Source organism: Hyperolius riggenbachi, chromosome 6, assembly GCF_040937935.1.
Source record: "Hyperolius riggenbachi isolate aHypRig1 chromosome 6, aHypRig1.pri, whole genome shotgun sequence".
Taxonomy (NCBI): Eukaryota; Metazoa; Chordata; class Amphibia; order Anura; family Hyperoliidae; genus Hyperolius; species Hyperolius riggenbachi.
In genome coordinates this window covers 380,697,278-380,721,097 of record NC_090651.1, presented here as the reverse complement: position 1 = coordinate 380,721,097, position 23,820 = coordinate 380,697,278, and the positions used below count along the sequence as shown (strand labels likewise).

The 23,820-nt window shown below is 48.7% G+C and overlaps 1 protein-coding gene and 1 pseudogene across 2 annotated transcripts in view; one reads left to right on the top strand and one right to left on the bottom strand.

The window, feature by feature from the left end:
• LOC137523093 (uncharacterized) overlaps positions 1-23,820 on the bottom strand; it is a 249,456-nt gene that overhangs the window by 146,639 nt on the left and 78,997 nt on the right. The window lies entirely within an intron of this gene.
• LOC137521335 (uncharacterized) lies at positions 2,218-4,482 on the top strand (annotated as a pseudogene).

The window sequence follows — 23,820 nt, the reverse complement described above, 5'->3', positions numbered from 1 at the left end:
CGCCGCAGACCCGGTCGCCAGCTGATCCGCCACACGCCAGGTCGCACCGACGCACGCCAGGACGCCCGCTGAACCGACGGCCGCCCGCTAAACCTCCGCACGCCCGGCCGCCGACACGCCGCCCGCTCAGCTCCCTGGTCCCACGCTATCCCTGTGTAGCGTTGTCCATGCTGCACAGTGCGCACATGCGCATAACGGTTCAGCACGGACAACGCTACACAGGGACAGCGCACGGACACTTAGGTTTTATTATAGAGGATACTGTCTGCACTACTCTATAACAGCCATTCAGATTTATTATTTTTACATGACATTTATGTGACATTTGTGAAAATGTCACATTGCTGATATGGTGGATTCCTGTGACTGACTGCTTTAGTTTTTCAATAAAAAGAACAGAGTAGCTGAACAAGCTTAGATGTGAGCTTATGGACAGCTGTTTGTCAAATCACACAGCTGTAGGCTTTAGCGAGATCAGGTTAAAATATTGATTCTAAACAATGTATAACTTGATATTGTTTAAAGGACCGATATCACAAATAATTGAAACATTTAAAACACATATGCATATATATTTAAAATGTACATTTCTACCAGAGTAAAATGCACTATACGTTGCTATTTTCCTATGCTGTCACTGTCAATTACACTAGGTAGTAAAAAGGTAAAGATTGTAAAGATCGAATTGTTTTTGGACTAGTTAATGGGAGTTTTTTTAGAATTGTCTTTATTCATTTCAAAAACAATCCCTGTAAAAGATCTTTACAAAGATGTCTGCTAGCCTCTCTACTTTCTTGCACACTATTTTGGCAGTTGGACTCAGCAACTTCTGTTAATGCTTTTGTAAACGTATAAAATCCTCCATGAGGAGATAGACTTGTCTAAGACCTCTCAGATCTGTCAGATTTTTACTACCAGCTGTAAGAGAATGCAGCCTAGGAAAAAAAATGTATTTTATAGAGCAAATGTGCATCATATAGAGTAGCAATAAAAAGTATTTGAATCCTTTGGAAATATATGGATTTCTGCACAAATTGGTCATAAAATGTGATCTGATCTTCATCTAAGTCACAACAATAGACAATTTGTGATTGGGGGTATCCGAGCATCACTTGTGCTGTTTACATAGCACAGGTTGTGCTATGTGTGCAACACACACTATGCAACTTTGGTAAATATTGGTAAAATCGACATCCACTGTCTGCTCACAAAAACTCTACCTGAGTTTGGTGAATAAAACCCAAAGTGAGGTGGATTTCCAAAAACTAGAGAGATGTGAAGAAGTTATGCAACCAATCCTGTTTGATTTCTTTTATTTTGTGTTATATTGTATGGCAACTGAAGCCCTCTTTTGAGTCATAGTAAATCATGGTGGAAATTGCTGAAAAGTTACTTAATTAGTGTGTGTACAATTACAGTTATGTGTGCACACATGCCATAATTAAAATAAACTTTGTTCCTGACAGGTTTCTCATGAAGTTGCAGCCTCCCGGCAATGTATCTCCCAGTATAAAAAGCAGGGCCAGATGCCTAAAAATTATCTTCTCCTGAGAGTAGCACATCGCTAGAGATGATCCCGATCGAATCGGAAAATTTGTGTCTCTTCACGGTTGGACATTTGCGCTGGAAGTTCAATTAACGTTTATCCCATTTTATTTTTATGAAAATTGTCGTGTGTATCTTTGTAACTTTTATGTTGTAACTTTTTATTTTGTTTTTTGTAAATCTTTTTGTATATATTACTTTCTGCATTGTTCCACTTTTTATGGAATATTAAAGCGTTATTTAATAAGTTTGACTTCTGCTGTACTAAACTAACACTCATAGCCTAGAAGAGACTGCAGTGTAACTTGCATTACAAGTCAGTGCCTGATCATGCCGTGCTACTGTACGATTGTACTGTGTGTGTGTGCATGGCGTTCCCGTATTCGGCCTAAAGCGCAAAGCTGACCCGAATACGAAAGCGCGGACTGCGTGCAGATCACTGAGTGGAAGTGTCTAGCAGCAGCTAGTGGTGGCAGTGAGAAGTATTTGAGGGGTCACAGCCTTGTTTTTAGCTTAAATAAAGCTGCTCCCCGCTTGATCTGGTCAAACCCGCAGTCGGGAACCGTATCTGCAGTCTACTCAGTGCAGACTCTATATACTTTTTATTTTCAAGGATACACACTTGGCATTTTTGCTTCCCCTCCCCCTTTTTTCTTTTTATTTGGCAAAACGATGGCTCAAAAAGCAACCAGCTATTCAAGACAAAGCAAAGAGATGCTACTCAACCTGTGTGAGCACAGAGGCATCGAGACGGCGAGCGGCCAGACGAAGGAGCAGTTAGTTCGTGCCCGTGAGGAGTATGAGGCAGAGCAAGCCCATGCTCCAACGCCAGCAAATGCAGCTCACGACACGCCAGAGGAGGAATCGCTCTCGCCACCGAATGCGAGTGGAGACGATGTCCTGGACGATCCACCGAACACGGAGATGACATCTCTGGAAGCTGACCTACAGCTGCTAGGGACGGCTGATCCCGAACTGCGCCTAAAGCTGATGCTGGAACATTGGCAAGCAGAGAGGGAAATACAACAAACCAAGAGGGAAAGTGCTGAGCGTCAACACCAGCTGGAGCTGGCTAAACTTCAGCAGCAGAACCGGTCTGTTGGACCCACAGAACGCGAAGGTGAGCGAGTCCACAGAATCCCCCTGGATAAGTTCCCTGCTATGGACAAAGACTCTTACATAGACACTTTCTTACAGGGGTTTGAAAGGACTTGTCATCAGTATGGGGTGCACCGTGAGCAGTGGGCAAGGTATCTCACACCAGGGCTGAGAGGCAAGGCCCTGGAGGCGTTTGTGAGTCTCCCCCAGGAGGAAGAAGCAGACTTTGAGGCAATTAAGAAAGCCATCATTGCGCGATACCACCTCACGCCAGAGGTGTATCGCAAACGTTTCAGGACAGTGTAGCGAGGTCCTAATGACAGTTACCTGGATCATGCTTGCAACCTGCGCACTGCCTTCCAGCAGTGGTTAAAAGAACTGTCAGTCAAAACCCTGGATGCCCTGCAGGAACTGATGATAAAAGACCAGTTCCTCCACACTTGTCCTGTTAATGTCCGGCTGTTTGTGCTGGATCGAGAACCAAAGACAGTGGATGAGGCTGCGGAAATTGCCAATTCCTACACGGCCCATAGAGCACCCGAGTCCCGGAGGACTACTACATCCAGCTGGAGGGGAGAACAGATTGCTAAACCTGTTTCACCCATCACCCAGAGGAGGCAAGCACCGCTGTCTCCTCGATTCAAGCAACCAACCACTGACACCCGGAAATGGTTTGTATGTGACAGGGTGGGTCATATCAGCATGACTTGCCCAGAGAGGAAGAGGGAGGCCCCAAAATCCAGTGAGGCCTCAAACCCCAGTGAAGTCCAAACTGCTTTGTGTGCTACCAGAAATGCCACTGGCTATGCAGAGAATCTAGAACCTGTCATAATCGGGGATACAGTTACCACCGGCCTGAGGGACACTGGAGCAGAGGTGACTCTAGTGCACCCCCAGCTTGTGAATCTGGAGGAGTACATTCCTGGCAAGACTATGGCTGTCAAAGGAGTTGGGGGTGTCAGCCCAGCCATACCCACAGCATGGGTTCACCTGGACTGGGGTGCCAGCAGTGGAATGAGAAAAGTGGGGGTAACTGATGCCATCCCCATGAACGTTTTGTTGGGTACTGACCTGGGACGGCTAGTGGCCCAGTATGAGCTTACTCTAACTCCCGTGGAGCCCGCCTCCCCAGCAGAAGTTCAGGACTCTTTCAAGGGACTGTTTGATAATTCTGTGCAAGTGGGGGGTGCTGGTGAGCCTCCAGGGGCTACGGACTGTATACTAGGAGCCAGCCCTAGTGAGTCTCCAGTGCCTAGGCCTGGAGTGGGACATGTTGATACAGAAAATGCAGAAACTGATGGTGTCATTTATGATGAACAGACAATCGAGGTAATCAATGCAGGAACTGTTGATGATACCTGTGAAGTGCTTAGTAGAAATGTGTATAATGCTGCAGATAATGTTGATGTTGTATGTGATGCTCTATATGACAATATGTTTAAGGCAGATAATGCTGATATATGTGTCGTGCTACATAATGATGCTTGTCATGGGGACACTCCGTCAGCTGCAGGAGTAACCAGCATTGTTCGCTGGGCTGCAGCAGATGAACTGCTCACTAAAGGGGCAGACGGCACCAGGCCAGATCTTTCCCCTGCAGATGTTGTTGAGATCAAATGTATGAGCAATGATATGTGTGATGCGGACACTCCCTCCACTGCAGTGGTAACCAGCAGCGCTAGCAGGTCTACAGCAGAGGGACTGTCCGCTGAAGTGGCAAATGTTGCTGGGTCAGCAACATCCACTCCGGAACCTGACCCTGAGGACCCAGGAGCCTCTCCGTCTGCAGCCTTCCTGGCGTGTGTGACAGGCAGCACTGAGCTCTTTGGGGCTGTTTGATTTGACAGCAGCCTGGAAGAGCTCAGGGGTCTGGCCAGCGGGTCGTTCTGCAGCAGCAGCCCGCCGCTCCCGTTCCTCTCGTGCCTCTGCAGATTGGTGCTCCAACTGCATGTACTGCAGGTACTTTTCCAGGTCAGTGTCCATCAGCTTTCGTAATGCCAGCTGCATTACCGGGTCAGCACAAATGGACATTCCAGTACTGGCTGGTTCCAAGCGAGTACTTTAAGGAGCTCTGAGATTGGGGTCCACACTGACAGTCTCCTGCGTAACTGTTGCCGCATTGCCCGCAAGTTGCTCAACCTCTGTACGCTCAGGATCTTCAGTCCCTGGTTCCCCTCGACGTGAGTCAGATGGTATCCACTTCAGCGGACAGATCCAGCTCCCGCAGTTGCTGGCTATCCCATCTGTACAAGTCCGTTACCAGGTCCTGTTGTTTCTTGCAGCCGACGTCAATGCCTCTCGCTTGGCAAAGATTTTGCAGGTCCGCCAGGCACATGTTCTTGTAGTTCCCGGACATTTCCATGCCAAATAAAATAAAACTTTTGGGGAGGGGTACTGGCTACACAGTCTCTCTGTATATATAAAAAATATATTGCATTCCAGCTACACCAACGAATGAGTTTGTTTCTTGATAGCGCTAGTTCTATCTTAGATACTTTCAGCACAACACAGATCCCAACCACTGCCAAACACTGTCACAGGAGCCCTGGTGGTCGGAACGCAAATTGCCTTCCAATCGGTTTCAGCACACAGACCATGCAAACTGTGGTCGCAATCGGTGCACGGAAATCGACGGAATTTGGGCAGCAGCCTGACTAGAAGGGAGCCTGTGAGGTACGGTAATTACAACTTACACACTATTTCAGGGTATATCTGCCACCACCACTGGTATGGGCCAGTGGTCCCTACCGACTGACTGATTGATCCTGCAAATAAAATGGTTAAAACACGTTGTATTCTGTCTAGATATCAACAATGGTAGCGTCTCTCCAGAGACCTGAGTTCAGTTTCTGTGTATGGCTGTATAGCAGGTGTAGCGGAACAGTAAACGATTTTGATAAAGTCTTTATTTACGTGCAATATAAATAATTAATATATACAGAAAATCGTCAAAATCAACAATTATAGAGACAAATGATAACACAGTATGAAAAGAAAAAGGATAAAATACTTAGGTTCATGGAAGATGTCCTTTTGTGGGAAAATCATAAAGTCCTTGGTTTCAATTTCAGCAAAATTCTTTGTTTCAGATCAGAGCAAAGTTCAGACAAGATGTGTCCTCTGGCTGGCAGCAGACATGCTCTCATACAGATGGAATTTGGAGGACTGAGGGAGGGGTCCCTCGCAAACACTTTTGACTGACCCCAATCTTTGGGTGGAGTCTTAGGTTCAGCCCAGGGGCTGGACAGGGGCGGTTAATCCCCTGGGTGGGTTTCCCATGCCCACCAAATATGACATTTGTCATATCTCGGCTTACGCTTCCCGCACCCACATGACCATCACAGATTCATATTCCTCAGAATATGCCAGTTCATATGATACCAAACTTGCTTAGGGTAGAGGATTCAGTTCCTGAGAAGTTTAATAACTGGGTTGTAGGGGCCCCGGGCCCCTCTCATCTGGTATCAAGAGATTCAGCATGACCCTACGGATCCAATGATACTGCTCTCATAACTACCCTATTTACGGTATTCTGTAAATAGGCAAAACATTATATAATACCTGCATCTGCCCTTGCGGTGCCCGTCAGTCTGTGGGAAGCAGGTTTGGAATAGGCTTCCTGCTGGGAGTAACTTCCTGGCTCTCCCTGTATGAAAAGGCTCACCAAATGGTGGGCAATTGGCATCTGCCTAAGGTAATTAAAAATAAACATTCTCCTGGACACAGGCCTGACCCAAGCTAATTAACAAATCAAAAGACATCCTGTACCTAAGTACTGCTAGCTCTCTGTTGAGAAAAGAGAGAGCCCAGATTGACTGCAGATGCTCCTACACAACCAATCTAGATTCTATCGATCTTAACCGCATCGATGCAGAGAATCGATTGCGATCGCATGTTGTAATAGATAGCGGAGATACCGCCGCAGAGGCAAGCGGCATGGCGGCTATCTCCGCGTATCAGCCGGCAGCCTCTGCCTCGCAGTTACATGCTGGTGCTCTGCCTGGTCATTCTATTGCACATAGATTGAGGGCTACGCGCGCGCGCGCCAGGCGACAGGACCTTTATGCGAATAGAAGGGGAGTCAGCTGATCTGCCAAGTCAGCTGACTCCAACGGTACTTTGGATTGGCTGAGTGACTGGGGCAGCGCTGCGGAGCGCCTCTGTATATATAGTACTAGTCTGTCAGTTGCTCCGTGTCTGCTGTTGCGAATGCTAACGTGTTAGCGCTCAGACCTTAGTCAGATCCCAAAGTGTGCTAGAACCAGCAGGAGCTGGGGATCCACACTTAGCCAGATTCTGTTGATAGCTTAAAGTACTATGGCATTGTATTATCTGTTATGACCTTCTGCTTCCTTTGACTATTCTCCTGTTTGTTGATTCTCTACCTCTGCCCATCTGATTCCTGTTGCCGACTCTGCCTGAACTTAACACTGAATCAGCCTCCTGTCTTTGTACTTTATCTGCCCGTACGTTGCCTACTCTGCCTGTCTGACCTTTCTGTCCTCACCAGCGGGCCTAGCCTCTGGTGAGGGATCTGTAGTGATCTTCACCTGCTCCTCAGGTGAAGCTTAGCTGCAGCACTGTCTGTAACACCTGCTCCTCAGGTGTCTATTAGCTGCAGTATAGTCTTAATCACCTGCTCCTCAGGTGATCATCCGTTGTTGCACAGTCAGTGGTACCTGCTCCTCAAGTATCCACTGGCTGCAGTATAGTCTTAATCACCTGCTCCTCAGGTGATCATCCTTTGTTGCACAGTCAGTGGTACCTGCTCCTCAAGTATCCACTGGCTGCGGTATAGTCTTAATCACCTGCTTCTCAGGTGGTCATCATTTGTGGCACAATCAGTGGTACCTGCTCCTCAGGTATCCACTGGCTGCAGTACTGTATTAATCACCTGCTCCTCAGGTGAACATTGGCTGCAGTACTGTCTGAGTCACCCGCTCCTCGGGAGATCTCCTCTTCCTCATTACTGTTGCACCAAACACTTATCTCACATTGGTTGTCCTGTGTCTAGCTATACTAGCATTATTGGTGATTCTGCAGATCACCACATAATCAGGTATAGCATCTGTATTATTGGTGATACTGCAGATCACCAATAATCAGAAAATCTGTGTTGCTGACAGCAATCGTTACACATGTTCTGCACGGGCGGTTTAAGGATGCGGCTGCGGCTACGCAACCGTCCGTCACACAGGAAAAAGGTCATACACAGTAATAATCAATACAATAATAATAATAATTCTAAGCTAAGTGCGAATCCCCGGGGTCCTGCCGGTTCAAGCACACAAGGATCTGACTAAGGTCTGAGAGCTTTCACTGCGAAGTTTCAGCAACAACAGACAACGAACTACTGACATCCCTGGGTTTAAATACAGACAGGCAATTCCAAACCACCCGCCCAGCGCTGCCTGGCCAATCAGCAGCGAGACCCAGTAAACTCATGTCAGCTGACCGACAGGTCAGCTGACCCGTCTCCTCAGCGCATAAAGGTCCTGGCGCTTAGCGCGCGCGTGTGCTGACCTGCTCTGATGCAATGCGAAGAGACCTGTTCTGCCGGAAGGAGTGAGAGATGCTGGTGAGGACGCGGCAAGGGCCGCGGTGACATCAGACGCGGAAGCGGCGGCTGAGCCGCCTCCCGCTACAGACGTAACCAAACTACTCCTAACACCTGGCCAATACCACCGCAGACGCCACCTTGTCCAGGACCGGCACCACCCACCTCCCGGACATCATCCTCAGTGCTGAGTGGGGAAAAATGCAGCTGGTGTACTTGGTGCTGGCACCCTTCCTGGAGGCCACCAACATGGTCAGCTGGGACTGTGCCTCGCTGTGTGAGTGGGTGACCATGTTGTGCATGCTGGAAAAATCCCCCTATGCTCTGCAGGAAGTGGTAGAGACAGCCTTGATCCAGCAGGAGCAGCAGTCACCTGCACAGTCCATCTCTGTACATCAGGAGGAGGAGGTTGAGGACTTGGAGTTGGAGGTCCCTGACCTTGAAGATGAGGGGGCACAGTGGAGTGCAGCTGCAGTGGTGCGGGGGTGGAGAGAGCAAGAGGAGGCTCAGGAATCAGAGGAGGATGACAGCACTTATGAAGATCATGTGCCAGCAGATATGGCAGCCCTCTTCCCCATGGCAGCGCACATGCTGCAGTGCCTGCGCAGTGACAAGGGTGAAGCAGATGCGTGCTCGGGAGGACATCTGGATCACCCTGATGCTAGACCCACGGCTGAAGGGGAAGCTGGCTCAGTTCCAGCCTGCAGGAGGAGACCCTCTGCGCCGAATGAAGGAATGAGGGACTTGCAGTGGTCCCTGGTTTGGCGCTTAGAGGAAGCCTTCCCCCAGACTTCCACCCCCCTTGTTGTCACAGTCCAGCCAGCACAGCAGCATGTGCCTGCGTCCAGCAGCAGCAGGCGCCCAACAAACCTGTTGTTTCTCACAAAGGCACTCTACGCCACGCCGATACAGCTGTCGACTGAGGAGGTGCCTGCAGCAGCATCTGGCTCTCAAAGCCAGAACCAGTGCCTGACCCGGATGGTGGCAGAGTACATGGGGTCCTACAGTGGGCTTGACAGCGACTTGACAGCAACACCACTGCCTGTGGACCCCTTGGATTACTGGGTCAAGCATCTGGATATTTGGAGCGAGTTGGCGCAGTACTACCTGGAAGTCCTTGCTTGCCCCCCTTCCAGCATGCTATCCGAGAGGTGCTTCAGTGCGGCTGGTGGTGTGGTCACCGAAAAGCGCTCTCGTCTGTCCACCCAGTCTGTGGACAGACTGACGTTTCTGAAAATAAACCAGGCTTGGGTGGTTGGTGAATTCCTAGCCCCTGTTGTTGGCAAGAGGGGGACATGGTGGGGAGGCCCCAACTGCGGCAGTATGACCATTTCCTGGAACCTCTCCTTTTTAATGTTTTTACTGTGCCATGGTATCAACACTAGGTGCCATGGTGAACTATCTGAACACAATTGCTGTGTAATTTTTGGGGAGGTGTCTGGGCTGATAACTGTGCTGTCCGAGTTGTGGGGAGGCCCCAACTGTAGCAGTATGACCGCTTCCTGGAACCTCTCCTTTTTAATGTTTTAACTGTGCCGTGGTACCAACACTAGGTGCCATGGTGGAATCTCCATGCTGCCTGCCACACGTTACACTCCTTCTCCTCCTCCTGTCTCCTGCTGCCTGTGCTGCTCCCACCGCCAGGGTGCATCTACCTACTCCTCCTGCTGCTCCTGTATGTGGTACCCACCACCACCAGGGCCCACACAGAACTATATCTTCTGCTGCCAGTCTGCCAATGCCACCAGCTACTACGCCCCTACAAACGCTGCATCTACCTACTCCTCCTGCTGATCCTGTTTGTGGTACCCACCACCACCAGCGTCCACACAGAACTATATCTTCTGCTGCCAGTCTACCACTGCCACTACCAGCTATTACGCCACTACAATAGCTTCATCTACCTACTCCTCCTGCTGCTCATGTGTGTGGTACCCACCACCACCAGGGTCCACACAGAACTATATCTTCTGCTGCCAGTGCCAGTTTGCCACTGCCTCCAGCTATTACGCCACTACAATAGCCTGCCACTGCCACCAGCTATCACGCCACTACAATAGCTGTATTTTATTGAAAAAATTTTTTTTAATTTTTTTGAGGTATCTGAGCTGAAAACTGTGATGTCCCACTTGTGCGATTGGACTTTGGACACAATGTGGGCTGCACGACCGCTGTCTGGAACCTAGTCCTGATGTTAATTTATAACCATTTATTTTATTTTTTTTGTACTTTAACTCCCCACATAATCAATTTGTGTTTCTCTTTAAAAAAACATGATGCTACATGCCTCATTTACCCTAAAACACATTTTGGAAGCAATTTAAAGGCCACTTCCAGTTTTCAGTCCGGATATCCGAAGTAATTCGAATTTCCTGGATAATGCATTCGGATATCCGCATCTATGCGGATACCGGAACGTTCAGATTCGGATATCCGATCCGGATTTCTAACTATCCCAATCAATTCGGATTTTAAAAAGGGGTATCCGAGCAACTCTGGTCGCATGTTATAAAGTCTTATAATGCAGCTTACAGCACTGCAATGCTAATCTTTTCTGCCGTTCACAGTGCGACGTTAAAGTTGCATTAAAAAATGTAGTGTTGTGTTAACTCGCTGCTTGCAGTGCATTACCTCCTAACGCAGACACGCTGGGACTTTAACGTCGCTTTCAAACGCAACGTCCCACTGTGAATGCAACCTTAGTGTTCACTGTTAAATTTAAGAGAAGTGTGATATGAAAAAATAAAATAATATTGTTTGCTGGTTTCCACTTTTACTGTTTCTGTGTGATGGAAAAAGTTCCACAATTTCTGCCCTTTTTTAACCCAGCTCAGTATTAAATTGCTGCTTATTTTACAAATTACTGTCCCAGCCACAGCAAACATTACCTAGATAACAGGCTTATATCACTGTATAAATGCTTCGGGGGGTTCAGCAAAGGCACACAGACCAGGTTAGAAAAAAATGTACAATTAGGGGACATAAAGGGACCTATTTTAGAAAAAAACAGAGGCTTACATGTATATTTGGAGCATTATCTTTTTAGGCTTTTTTTTTGGGATGCTACAAATTTTGTTTTTATATAAAAAAAAAAAACAATATCTTGCAGGAATGCTATGCACATTTGAAGCTTTAAAGCAAATTGTACATTGCCTTCCCTTAAACACAAATAACATGAATGAGGTCTGGGGTCTTGCTACTTCCTATAGTGAATATGGAAATTTGGGGGCTTTATGTACCATGTTTCCCCGAAAATAGACACTGTCTTATATTTATTTTTGCTCCAAAAGATGTGCTATGGCTTATTTTTGGGGGATGTCTTATATTTATATCAGGAAGTGTCTCTCAGCAGAACATTTCCGGTTCCTTTGTACTGTGCTGTCCCCGGATTTAAAGGTTTGCTACTGTACTGATCAGGCACCTGCCCTGTCTTCCCTGCACACAGCTGATAACCTTGCTGTGTGCTGGAATGACAGGACCGGTGCCCCGCTCAGCACTGCACTGATGTGCCCCTGCTGGTTGGCTGCCTCTTCCTCCTGTGTAATGTACTGATCAGGCTCCTCCCCTGTCCCTGCACAGCTGATAACCCTGCAGTGTGCTGGGATTACAGGACCAATGCCTGATCTGATCAGCACTGCACCACTGTGTCCCCGCCTCTTACTCTTGTGTAATGTACTGATCAGGCTCCTAAATGAACAACAAAGTACCCTCTGTGTGAGGGGACCACTAATAAAACTTAACTTTTAATAATGATTTATTAAAATATGCTAACTGCTTTCATAACAAATGCATTCTCTGCAGGGCCGGATTACCGACCAGGCAACAAAAGCAGTCGCTTGGGGACCCATTCAGAGTCAAAGGGGCCCCATCAGCACATAAACCAGCCCTCGCCATCCTGTCAGCGGTGGCTGGATGGTATAATGGTTAAAGGGACTCTGAGCAGTGCAGTAACTATGGAAATATGCATATCATTTTAAAGTTCTGTTTCTCCTCTTTCCAATGATATATAAACCGCCGCCCTATGCCTTTTAGTTATCGCTATTTTCTAAATCACGGCCACGGCAATTTCAATCGTGAAAATAGCTAAAACTAAAAGGTGGCAGTTTATCTATCATTGGAAAGAGGAGAAAGAGAGCTTCAAAATGATATGCATCTTTCCATAGTTACATTGTATTACACAGGACGACTTTTCTCCAAAGTCGGCAGCTCAATTCAGCACAATGCAATGAAATATAAGGAACCCAGGGGGATATATTTACAAACATCATGCCGGTAGGTTTGAGGATGTAATTAATTAGTTGTGGATATGCTTAAAGGCATACCCACAGGCACTGCTCGGAGTCCCTTTAAGGGCTCTGACTCTGACACAGGAGACCAGGGTTCGAATCTCGGCTCTGCCTGTTCAGTAAGCCAGCACCTATTCAGTAGGAGACCTTAGGCAAGTCTCTCTAACACTGCTACTGCCTATAGGGCGTGTCCTAGTGGCTGCAGCTCTGGCGCTTTGAGTCCGCCAGGAGAAAAGAGCGATATAAATGTTATTTGTCTTGTCAAATGATGCCGTGCGCTGCTGATTGTCTTCAGAGCCAGGCTCTCCTCCTAGGTCCCCCTCCTGCTACTGTGCGCTCTGCCGCTGCCCACTCCTCCCTCCCTTCCCACAGAGAACCACAGCTGCAGCAAGAATGATAGCAGCAGATGGCAAATGCTCACTCACCTATCCATGATCCAAGCGATAGAGATCCCGTCATCTGAAACCCATCTGTCTCTTCTACAGTGCAGCCGCTCGCTCTGAACTTCCTGATTCTCAGTGAATGTGAGTCATCTGGTGCTGTCATTCTCCCCCGCTGCGGCTGCCTTCTCTGCTGGACTATCGTATTCACTGGGATGGAGGCTGCATGGTGGCTGTCTAGTTTGGGAGGAAATCGGTTGTTCAGTGGTGGGGGTGAATATGTAATTTTGTCTGGGGAACGGCTTCTGGTTTGGCGGTGTCCAGAGCTTTCTGCTATTGCCAGGCTGGAGATGCAGGGGGAAAGTGCTGCTGCTGTGATATCTGGCACCCTCTTCACAGGGGTGCCCCAGTCCCTGAGTGCAAATGTCCCAGCCATTCATCTCTCACTCTGCATTTTGCTGCTGCTATTCCCTGCATTGTGCACCCTCAGAGGAAAGCGGGCTGTTGCCCATAGCAACCAGTAGCTCGGCTGCCCCGGTGTGTGCGGCATGTTGCTGTGCAGCTGCATCTTCTGATTCTATTACGACATGATGGGGGGCCCAAATCAGTTACTTTGCTTAGGGCCCCATTTAGCCTTAATCCGGCTCTGATTCTCTGTATACACAACTGAGCTAGGGGTACATTATAAGTACACAATGTGATCAAAATCACACCCCTGAAGCTCAGTGGTCTAATAAAGTATATTACACAATACCCCCCACCAGAAATAAACCCAACTTGTTTCACTTCTAAAATTATGCTTTTTCAATTTCAAGGGAAAACATAATGTGCTATAAGTGCATAGTGCTAGGGTGTAAAATACATTTTACACCCTGATAGCAGTCAGATAAGACTGATTTTCGTCCAGCCTTTTTATACTTATCACTGGTCACATGGGGAGGGGGATGTGGTTAAACAGCTCCTCCCTACTAGAAAGAGGTCTCTTGATTGGTCTAAAGCCCCATCAATCACTTCCCAACCAATCATTTTGGGTTCCATAAGGTCCCAAGTAATCTGATTAAACACTTTGCAGTGGTTGAAAATCGCCATAAAGCACATAAGGCATACCTTATTCACATTACTACATAGCGCTGTTTGCCGCACATCCATCTCAGTAACATAAGCTAACAAATTCCTGTTTCCTTAACTTGCAGAGATTCGGTGTTTCTGATTGGTCCCCCCCGCCACTGACATCACCCAGCGTCTCCCAGCCACTCAGAGAGCAGCTGCAGGTAGCCCAAATACGCCCCCCTTCCTCCTATTGGTTCATGCGGTGGCCCAGGAGTCACTCCCTGTAACGCCAGTTTGACTCACCAGCAGAGAGCCTTTCAGTGTCCCTGCTGGAGCGGCTCATCTGGAACAAAAGAGTCGATCCAGATCCAGGACTTCTCTGGGCGGCAGGAGAATGACTCACTAACATGCGTCAACTCCTGATGCTTGTAGAGGAGAGAGAACAAATCCTTCTCATTGTGCAGTAACCAGGAAACAAATCACTTGGTTCCTTGCAGTGCTAGGCAGACTCACATGAGTAATATCCTGCTGCTCGCAGAGGAGATTCAAATGAATCATCCTCATTTGTCATAAATAGGCTCATTCTCTTATATAAACGGCTGAACACTTAACATCATAGATCTTGTCAGTGATTCACTAAAGGCAAGAACTTTTTGATTTAATCATAAAAGGAACAACTGTATTAGGGAATACTCAGCTATAATTAATATATTTCATGATGGATTATCAATACCCGGGGCTGACCAGTCATCAAGAGACCTAACCAAATAATTGTCAATGACAAAATATTACTCCCATATATCAATTACCACATTTACAGTCAGAAGGGGATTTCGAGGAAAAATTACAGATTTCATAGAGGATGTTGTCTTGCATCTCAGACACTGTATAGGTACTCCGTCTAATCTACCAAGAAATCATACAATGATGTTGACAAAAGTGTTAAATGCACCATCTATGAAGACAACAATGGAGGGACAATCCAGCCTATAGCTTTTGTATATAAGGGACAACAAAGGGTTATGTTCACAACATGGCCCGGTGGTGTGCACAGTCACCAGGGTTATTTAAAGGAGCATATATTTGAACTATACTGTTTTTAATTTTGTTGTTCAATCATAAGTGGGGGGTGGGGGTGGGGGGGGGGGGTGTGTCTGTAATCTCCTCGCCCATTTCCTCCCATTTCCTTATAAGAAAAGAGTGTACGTAAAACCCTCATTCAAGCCTGTTGGTGCTAGTGTCCCCAATCTATAGATCCATTTTGCCTCTAATTTTCTTAATGTAAGGTCCAGATTACCACCCCGAGGGCCCATTTTCCACTGCTGTATCACCCAGAACCAGGGGCGTAACTAGAAATCACTGGGCCCCCCTGCGAATATTTGGATGGGGCCCCCCCCATAGGTGCCAAATAATCGTAATGGGGCAGCGTTTCACTGTAAATTAATTGTAAAGTGGGCAGCATTTTACCAGACAATCGTAATGTGGGCTAGAAAATCGTAATGTGGGCAGAGTTCACCAGAAAATCGTAATGTGGGCAGAGTTCACCAGAAAATCGTAATGTGGGCACCAGTCACCAGAAAATCGTAACGTGAGCAGCAGTCACCAGAAAATTGTAACGTGGACAGCATTCACCAGACAATCGTAATGTGGGCAGCGTTCACCAGAATATCGTAATGTGGGACAGAGAATCGTAATGTGGGCAGAGTTCACCAGAAAATCGTAATGTGGGCAGCGTTCACCAAAAAATTGTAACATGGACAGCATTCACCAGACAATCGTAACGTGGGCAGTGTTCACCAGAAAATCGTAATGTGGGCCAGAAAATCGCAATGTGGGCAGCAGACACCTGAAAATCGCAATGTGGGCAGCAGACACCTGAAAATCGCAATGTGGGCAGCAGACACCTGAAAATCGCAATGTGGGCAGCAGACACCTGAAAATCGTAATGTGGGCAGCAGTGACCAGAAAATCGTAATGTGGGCAGCAGACACCTGAAAATCGCAATGTGGGCAGCAGTGACCTGAAAATCGCAATGTGGGCAGCAGGCACCTGAAAATCATAATATGGGCAGCAGACACCTGAAAATCGTAATGTGGGCAGCAGACACCTGAAAATCGTAATGTGGGCAGCAGACACCTGAAAATCGTAATGTGGGCAGCAGTGACCAGAAAATCGTAATGTGGGCAGCAGACACCTGAAAATCGCAATGTGGGCAGCAGTGACCTGAAAATCGCAATGTGGGCAGCAGACACCTGAAAATCATAATATGGGCAGCAGACACCTGAAAATCGTAATGTGGGCAGCAGACACCTGAAAATCGCAATGTGGGCAGCAGACACCTGAAAATCGTAATGTGGGCAGCAGTGACCGGAAAATCGTAATGTGGGCAGCAGACACCTGAAAATCGCAATGTGGGCAGCAGTGACCAGAAAATCGTAATGTGGGCAGCAGACACCTGAAAATCGTAATGTGGGCAGCAGACACCTGAAAATCGTAATGTCGGCAGCAGTGACCGGAAAATCGTAATGTGGGCAGCAGTGACCGGAAAATCGTAATGTGGGCAGCAGACACCTGAAAATCGCAATGTGGGCAGCAGTGACCAGAAAATCGTAATGTGGGCAGCAGACACCTGAAAATCGTAATGTGGGCAGCAGACACCTGAAAATCGCAATGTGGGCAGCAGTGACCAGAAAATCGTAATGTGGGCAGCAGACACCTGAAAATCGTAATGTGGGCAGCAGACACCTGAAAATCGTAATGTGGGCAGCAGTGACCAGAAAATCGCAATGTGGGCAGCAGTCACCTGAAAATCGTAATGTGGGCAGCAGACACCTGAAAATCGTAATGTGGGCAGCAGACACCTGAAAATCGTAATGTGGGAAGCAGACACCTGAAAATCGTAATGTGGGCAGCAGTGACCAGAAAATCGCAATGTGGGCAGCAGTCACCTGAAAATCGTAATGTGGGCAGCAGACACCTGAAAATCGTAATGTAGGCAGCAGACACCTGAAAATCGTAATGTGGGCAGCAGTCACCTGAAAATCGTAATGTGGGCAGCAGACACCTGAAAATCGTAATGTGGGCAGCAGACACCTGAAAATCGTAATGTGGGCAGCAGTGACCAGAAAATCGCAATGTGGGCAGCAGTCACCTGAAAATCGTAATGTGGGCAGCAGACACCTGAAAATCGTAATGTGGGCAGCAGACACCTGAAAATCGTAATGTGGGCAGCAGTGACCAGAAAATCGCAATGTGGGCAGCAGTCACCTGAAAATCGTAATGTGGGCAGCAGACACCTGAAAATCGTAATGTGGGCAGCAGACACCTGAAAATCGTAATGTGGGCAGCAGTGACCAGAAAATCGCAATGTGGGCAGCAGTCACCTGAAAATCGTAATGTGGGCAGCAGACACCTGAAAATCGCAATGTGGGCAGCAGTCACCTGAAAATCGTAATGTGGGCAGCAGACACCTGAAAATCGTAATGTGGGCAGCAGACACCTGAAAATCGTAATGTGGGCAGCAGTGACCAGAAAATCGCAATGTGGGCAGCAGCGGCGGCAGGATACATACCTTCTTCCTTGCGTTCCATCGCCGCCTTCTCGCTCTAGCGGCTGACGTCACTTCCGGAAGCGGAAGTGACGTCAGCCGCTAGAGCGAGAAGGCGTCGATGGAACGCAAGGAAGAAGGTATGTATCCTGCCCGCCGCTGCTGCCTACACACTATATCTAGCTGGAGGGGAGCGCAGAGGGGAGAGCTAGTGTTGGGCGAACATCTAGATGTTCGGGTTCGGGCCGAACAGGCCGAACATGGCCGCGATGTTCGGGTGTTCGACCCGAACTCCGAACATAATGGAAGTCAATGGGGACCCGAACTTTTGTGGTTTGTAAAGCCTCCTTACATGCTACATACCCCAAATTTGCAGGGTATGTGCACCTTGGGAGTGGGTACAAGAGGAAAAAAAAATTAGCAAAAAGAGCTTATAGTTTTTGAGAAAATCGATTTTAAAGTTTCAAAGGGAAAACTGTCTTTTAAATGCGGGAAATGTCTGTTTTCTTTGCACAGGTAACATGTTTTTTGTCGGCATGCAGTCATAAATGTAATACATATAAGAGGTTCCAGGAAAAGGGACCGGTAACGCTAACCCAGCAGCAGCACACGTGATGGAACAGGAGGAGGGTGGCGCAGGAGGAGAAGAAGGCCACGCTTTGTGAGACACAACAACCCCGGCCTTGCATGAGGGCAAGAAGCGTGCGGATAGCAGGCTTTGTACCGCCATGCAGTCATAAATGTAATAAAGATAAGTGGTTCAATAAACAGGGACCACGCGGCAACGCTAACCCAGCAGCAGCAGACGTGATGGAACAGGAGCAGGCGCAGGAGGAGAAGGCCACGCTTTGTGAGACACAACAACCCAGGCCTTGCATGAGGGCAAGAAGCGTGCGGATAGCAGGCTTTGTACGGCCATGCAGTCATAAATGTAATAAAGATAAGTGGTTCAATAAACAGGGACCACGCGGCAACGCTAACCCAGCAGCAGCAGACGTGATGGAACAGGAGGAGGCGCAGGAGGAGAAGGCCACGCTTTGTGAGACACAACAACCCAGGCCTTGCATGAGGGCAAGAAGCGTGCGGATAGCATGCTTTGTACCGCCATGCAGTCATAAATGTAATAAAGATAAGTGGTTCAATAAACAGGGACCACGCGGCAACGCTAACCCAGCAGCAGCAGACGTGATGGAACAGGAGCAGGCGCAGGAGGAGAAGGCCACGCTTTGTGAGACACAACAACCCAGGCCTTGCATGTGGACAAAAAGCGTGCGGATATAGCAGCAATGCTTTTTGCCGCCATGCAGTCATAAATGTAATACAGATGAGAGGTTCAATAAACAGGGCCCGGAAACGCAACACCATCCCAGATGTTCATTGGTCATGTTACTTGGTTGGGGTCCTGGAGTGTTGCGTAGTCATTTCCAATCCAGGATTGATTCATTTTAATTTGAGTCAGACGGTCTGCATTGTCTGTAGAGAGGCGGATACGCCGATCTGTGACGATGCCTCCGGCAGCACTGAAACAGCGTTCCGACATAACGCTGGCTGCCGGGCAAGCCAGCACCTCTATTGCGTACATTGCCAGTTCGTGCCAGGTGTCTAGCTTCGATACCCAATAGTTGAAGGGTGCAGATGGATGGTTCGACACAGCTACGCCATCTGACATGTAGTCCTTGACCATCTTCTCCAGGCGATCGGTGTTGGAGGTGGATCTGCACGCTTGCTGTTCAGTGGGCTGCGGCTGCATGGGTGTCAGAAAATTTTCCCACTCCAAGGACACTGCCGATACCATTCCCTTTTGGGTACTAGCTGCGGCTTGCGTTGTTTGCTGCCCTCCTGGTCGTCCTGGGTTTGCGGAAGTCAGTCTGTCTGCGTACAACTGGCTAGAGGAGGGGGAGGATGTCAATCTCCTCTCTAAAGTCTCCACAAGGGCCTGCTGGTATTCTTCCATTTTGACCTGTCTGACTCTTTCTTCAAGCAGTTTTGGAACATTGTGTTTGTACCGTGGATCCAGAAGGGTATAAACCCAGTAATTGGTGTTGTCCAGAATGCGCACAATGCGTGGGTCACGTTCAATGCAGTCTAGCATGAATTGAGCCATGTGTGCCAGAGTCCTACCAGAATCCTCATCATCCTCTTGTGAGCGTTGTGATAGTTGTTGTGATGCATCATAGTCGTCACCTTCCTCCTGGTCTGCTTCTGCTGACCATTCGCGTTGAATTGTGGAAGTCCAACGTGCACCGCTCTGGCCCTCGTCAGTGGTGGCATGAAATTCCTGCTCCAACTCCAGCTGTTCCTCCTCCTCTTCTTCGTCATAGCTGCTGGGGCCAGCGTTCCCTGAGGCGGATGGCCTGATGTTGGTACCATCACGCTGATCGTTTTCTCCTTCAGATTCCCCCAGTTGCATCATGACAGCTGTTTCCTTGATTTTTAACATCGACCTCTTCAGTAAACACAGCAGTGGTATGGTAATGCTGACTGAAGAGTTGTCACTGCTCACAAGCAACGTGGATTGCTCAAAATTTTGGAGGACTTGGCAGAGGTCCAACATGTTGGCCCAATCGGATCCACAGAAGCTTGGCAGCTGGCCGGATGCGCCTCGGTACTGCGCCGTCATGTACTGGACCACTGCACTCTTCTGCTCGCAAAAGCGGGCTAGCATGTGCAGCGTAGAATTCCAGCGCGTAGGGACATCACACAGCAAGCGATGGTGGGGGAGATTGAAGCGCTCCTGCATCTTGGCGAGTGCCCCCGAAGCAGTACTGGAATTTCTACAATGTTTGGACACTCGACGCACCTTCAACAGCAGATCGGGCACGCCTGGGTATGTCCTCAGGAACCGCTGAACTACTAGGTTCATCACGTGCGCCAGGCAAGGGATGTGTGTCAGCTTAGCCAACCTTAAAGCGCGAATGAGATTACTCCCATTATCACACACAACCATGCCCGGTTTCAGGTCCAGCGGTGCCAGCCACAAATCCGTCTGTTCCTTTATTCCCCTCCAAATTTCCTCCCCTGTGTGCTGCTTATCCCCAAGGCAGATTAGCTTCAGCAACGCTTGCTGACGCATGCCAACAGCTGTGCTGCACTGCTTCCACGATCCTACTGCTGCTGGGTTAGCGTTTCCGGATGAGGTACAGCTTTGAGATGCGTTGGAGGAGAAGGAGTCAGAGAGGTAGGTGCTGCTGTTATCCAGTGGTAGGGACGGCGGTGCAGCTGTTTGTGGCGTGGGCAACACCCGTGCCGTAGCAGGTGAGGAATCGCTGCCAGGCTCCACAAGGTTCACCCAGTGCGCGGTAAGGGAGATGTATCTACCCTGGCCGAACGCACTCGTCCAGGTGTCAGTGGTGAGGTGAACCTTGCAGGCAACGGCATTCTTCAAGCTTCGGGTTATTTTGCTGACCACGTGCTCATGCAACTCAGGCACTGCAGAGCGTGCAAAGTGGTAGCGGCTGGGAACCACGTAACGTGGGATGGCCACTGACATCATGCCCTTGAAGCTGTTTGTCTCCACCAATCGATATGGCAGCATTTCGCAGGCCAGAAGCTTGGCTATGCTGGCTGTTACTGCCACGGCCCGGGGGTCATTTGCTGGCAATTTCCTCTTGCGCTCAAACATCTCCGACACAGACAACTGAACCGTAGCGCTGCACACGGAAGGGCTGTTGGTTGTTGTGTTTGATGAACACTGGGAGACCTCAAGAGCACTACTCCGGAAAGTGACAGTGTCAGCGTCGTCTGATGTTTGTGAATGTTGTGAACCACGCAATGGCTGGGCTACTGCTGCTGCTGAGGCGGGTCTGGTGAACCCAAGGGAGGCAGTGTTGTTTCTGGTACCCTGTCCTGACGCGTTTGCCCAAAGAGTGGGATGTTTGGATAGCATGTGACGGCTCATGCTGGTGGTGGAGAGGTTGTTAATATTTTTCCCCCTGCTCAGGCGGGTCTTGCACACCTTGCAAATCGCCATGGTAACATCCTCAGTGCAGTCTTCAAAGAAAGCCCAGACTTTGGAGCACCTGCCTCCTTGCTGGCGATTTCTGTTTGCTCCTCTTTTGCCTCTCACTTGAACTTCCACGCTTGTGGTGCCTGAAATTGCGCGCCGCCTACCTTGTGGCACAAGGCGAACTCGTGCAGCAGTGTGTTCTTCAACAGACTCATCTGTGCTGCTGCTACGACGGCGATGTTCTCGTTCACAAACAAAATCTGGGTCTCTGTCCACATTGTCCATACCCTCCTCTTCCATCTCCTCAAACTCGTCATATGTCATTGTGGGCCACCGCCGTGGAGTAGAGCTCCCCACAACAACCTCTGCGCAGCACACTCCAACGTCGTCTTCCAGATCTTGTCGGCCGACCTCCTGCAATTGCAACCCCTCCTGCCCAAATTGCTCTGGGATTTGGGTTTCCGAGTCCTCTTCGGACTCGCCTCGTATTTCAGTGCGCGGTACATTTCCCACAGTTAACGGTTGTGAATCCAGGCACAACATTTCTGGCTGTTCCTCCATTGACCTTTGAAAGGTGGAAGTTTGTTGGGCTGGGAATAGCTCCTGCGAATACCCCATTGTGTCCTGAGGTAATTCATCGGACTGGTTATCTGGCAGTTGTGTGCGTGGTGTCGCTGCCGGTTGTGTCAGCTTTGTGCCCACTGGCTCCTTGTAACTGGCTGAGGACTCGGACCTCGTGCGTGATGTGCTGGTGCTGCTTAACCCACTGCTGGACGCTTGAGAGGTCATCCAAGTAATTATCTGGTCCTGTTCTTTTGGATTTGTGAGGGTTGTTGTCCTGGACAACATGGGTGGTATTGAGTGGGTTTTCTTGGGTGCTCCCCTGTGGCCTGTACGTGAACCGTCAGGGGAAACACCTCTTCCCTTGCCCCTCCCTCTTTCACCGGATTTCTTCCTCATTTCACTTATCCTTACAGTACACGCTGACTGGCAGCAGTACAGTGGCAGTACAGAAATGCTATACAGTACCACTATTCCCAGCAGCGACACAGAGCACAATGCTATACAGTGACGGGTGAGCGGTGTACCACTATTCCCAGCAGACACAGAACAGTGAACAGAATGCTATATAGTGTGGCTGAGCGAGCGGTGTACCACTATTCCCAGCAGACACAGAACAGTGAACAGAATGCTATATAGTGTGGCTGAACGAGCGGTGTACTACTGTTCCCAGCAGACACAGAACAGTACACAGAATGCTATATAGTGTGGCTGAGCGAGCGGTGTACCACTATTCCCAGCAGACACAGAACAGTGAACAGAATGCTATATAGTGTGGCTGAACGAGCGGTGTACTACTGTTCCCAGCAGACACAGAACAGTACACAGAATGCTATATAGTGTGGCTGAACGAGCGGTGTACTACTGTTCCCAGCAGACACAGAACAGTGAACAGAATGCTATATAGTGTGGCTGAGCGAGCGGTGTACCACTATTCCCAGCAGACACAGAACAGTGAACAGAATGCTATATAGTGTGGCTGAACGAGCGGTGTACTACTGTTCCCAGCAGACACAGAACAGTACACAGAATGCTATATAGTGTGGCTGAACGAGCGGTGTACTACTGTTCCCAGCAGACACAGAACAGTACACAGAATGCTATATAGTGTGGCTGAACGAGCGGTGTACCACTGTTCCCAGCAGACACAGAACAGTGAACAGAATGCTATATAGTGTGGCTGAGCGAGCGGTGTACCACTATTCCCAGCAGACACAGAACAGTGAACAGAATGCTATATAGTGTGGCTGAGCGAGCGGTGTACCACTATTCCCAGCAGACACAGAACAGTGAACAGAATGCTATATAGTGTGGATGAGCGAGCGGTGTACCACTATTCCCAGCAGACACAGAACAGTAAACAGAATGCTATATAGTGTGGCTGAGCGAGCGGTGTACCACTATTCCCAGCAGACACAGAACAGTGAACAGAATGCTATATAGTGTGGCTGAGCGAGCGGTGTACCACTATTCCCAGCAGACACAGAACAGTGAACAGAATGCTATATAGTGTGGCTGAGCGAGCGGTGTACCACTATTCCCAGCAGACACAGAACAGTGAACAGAATGCTATATAGTGTGGCTGAGCGAGCGGTGTACCACTATTCCCAGCAGACACAGAACAGTGAACAGAATGCTATATAGTGTGGCTGAGCGAGCGGTGTACCACTATTCCCAGCAGACACAGAACAGTGAACAGAATGCTATATAGTGTGGATGAGCGAGCGGTGTACCACTATTCCCAGCAGACACAGAACAGTAAACAGAATGCTATATAGTGTGGCTGAGCGAGCGGTGTACCACTATTCCCAGCAGACACAGAACAGTGAACAGAATGCTATATAGTGTGG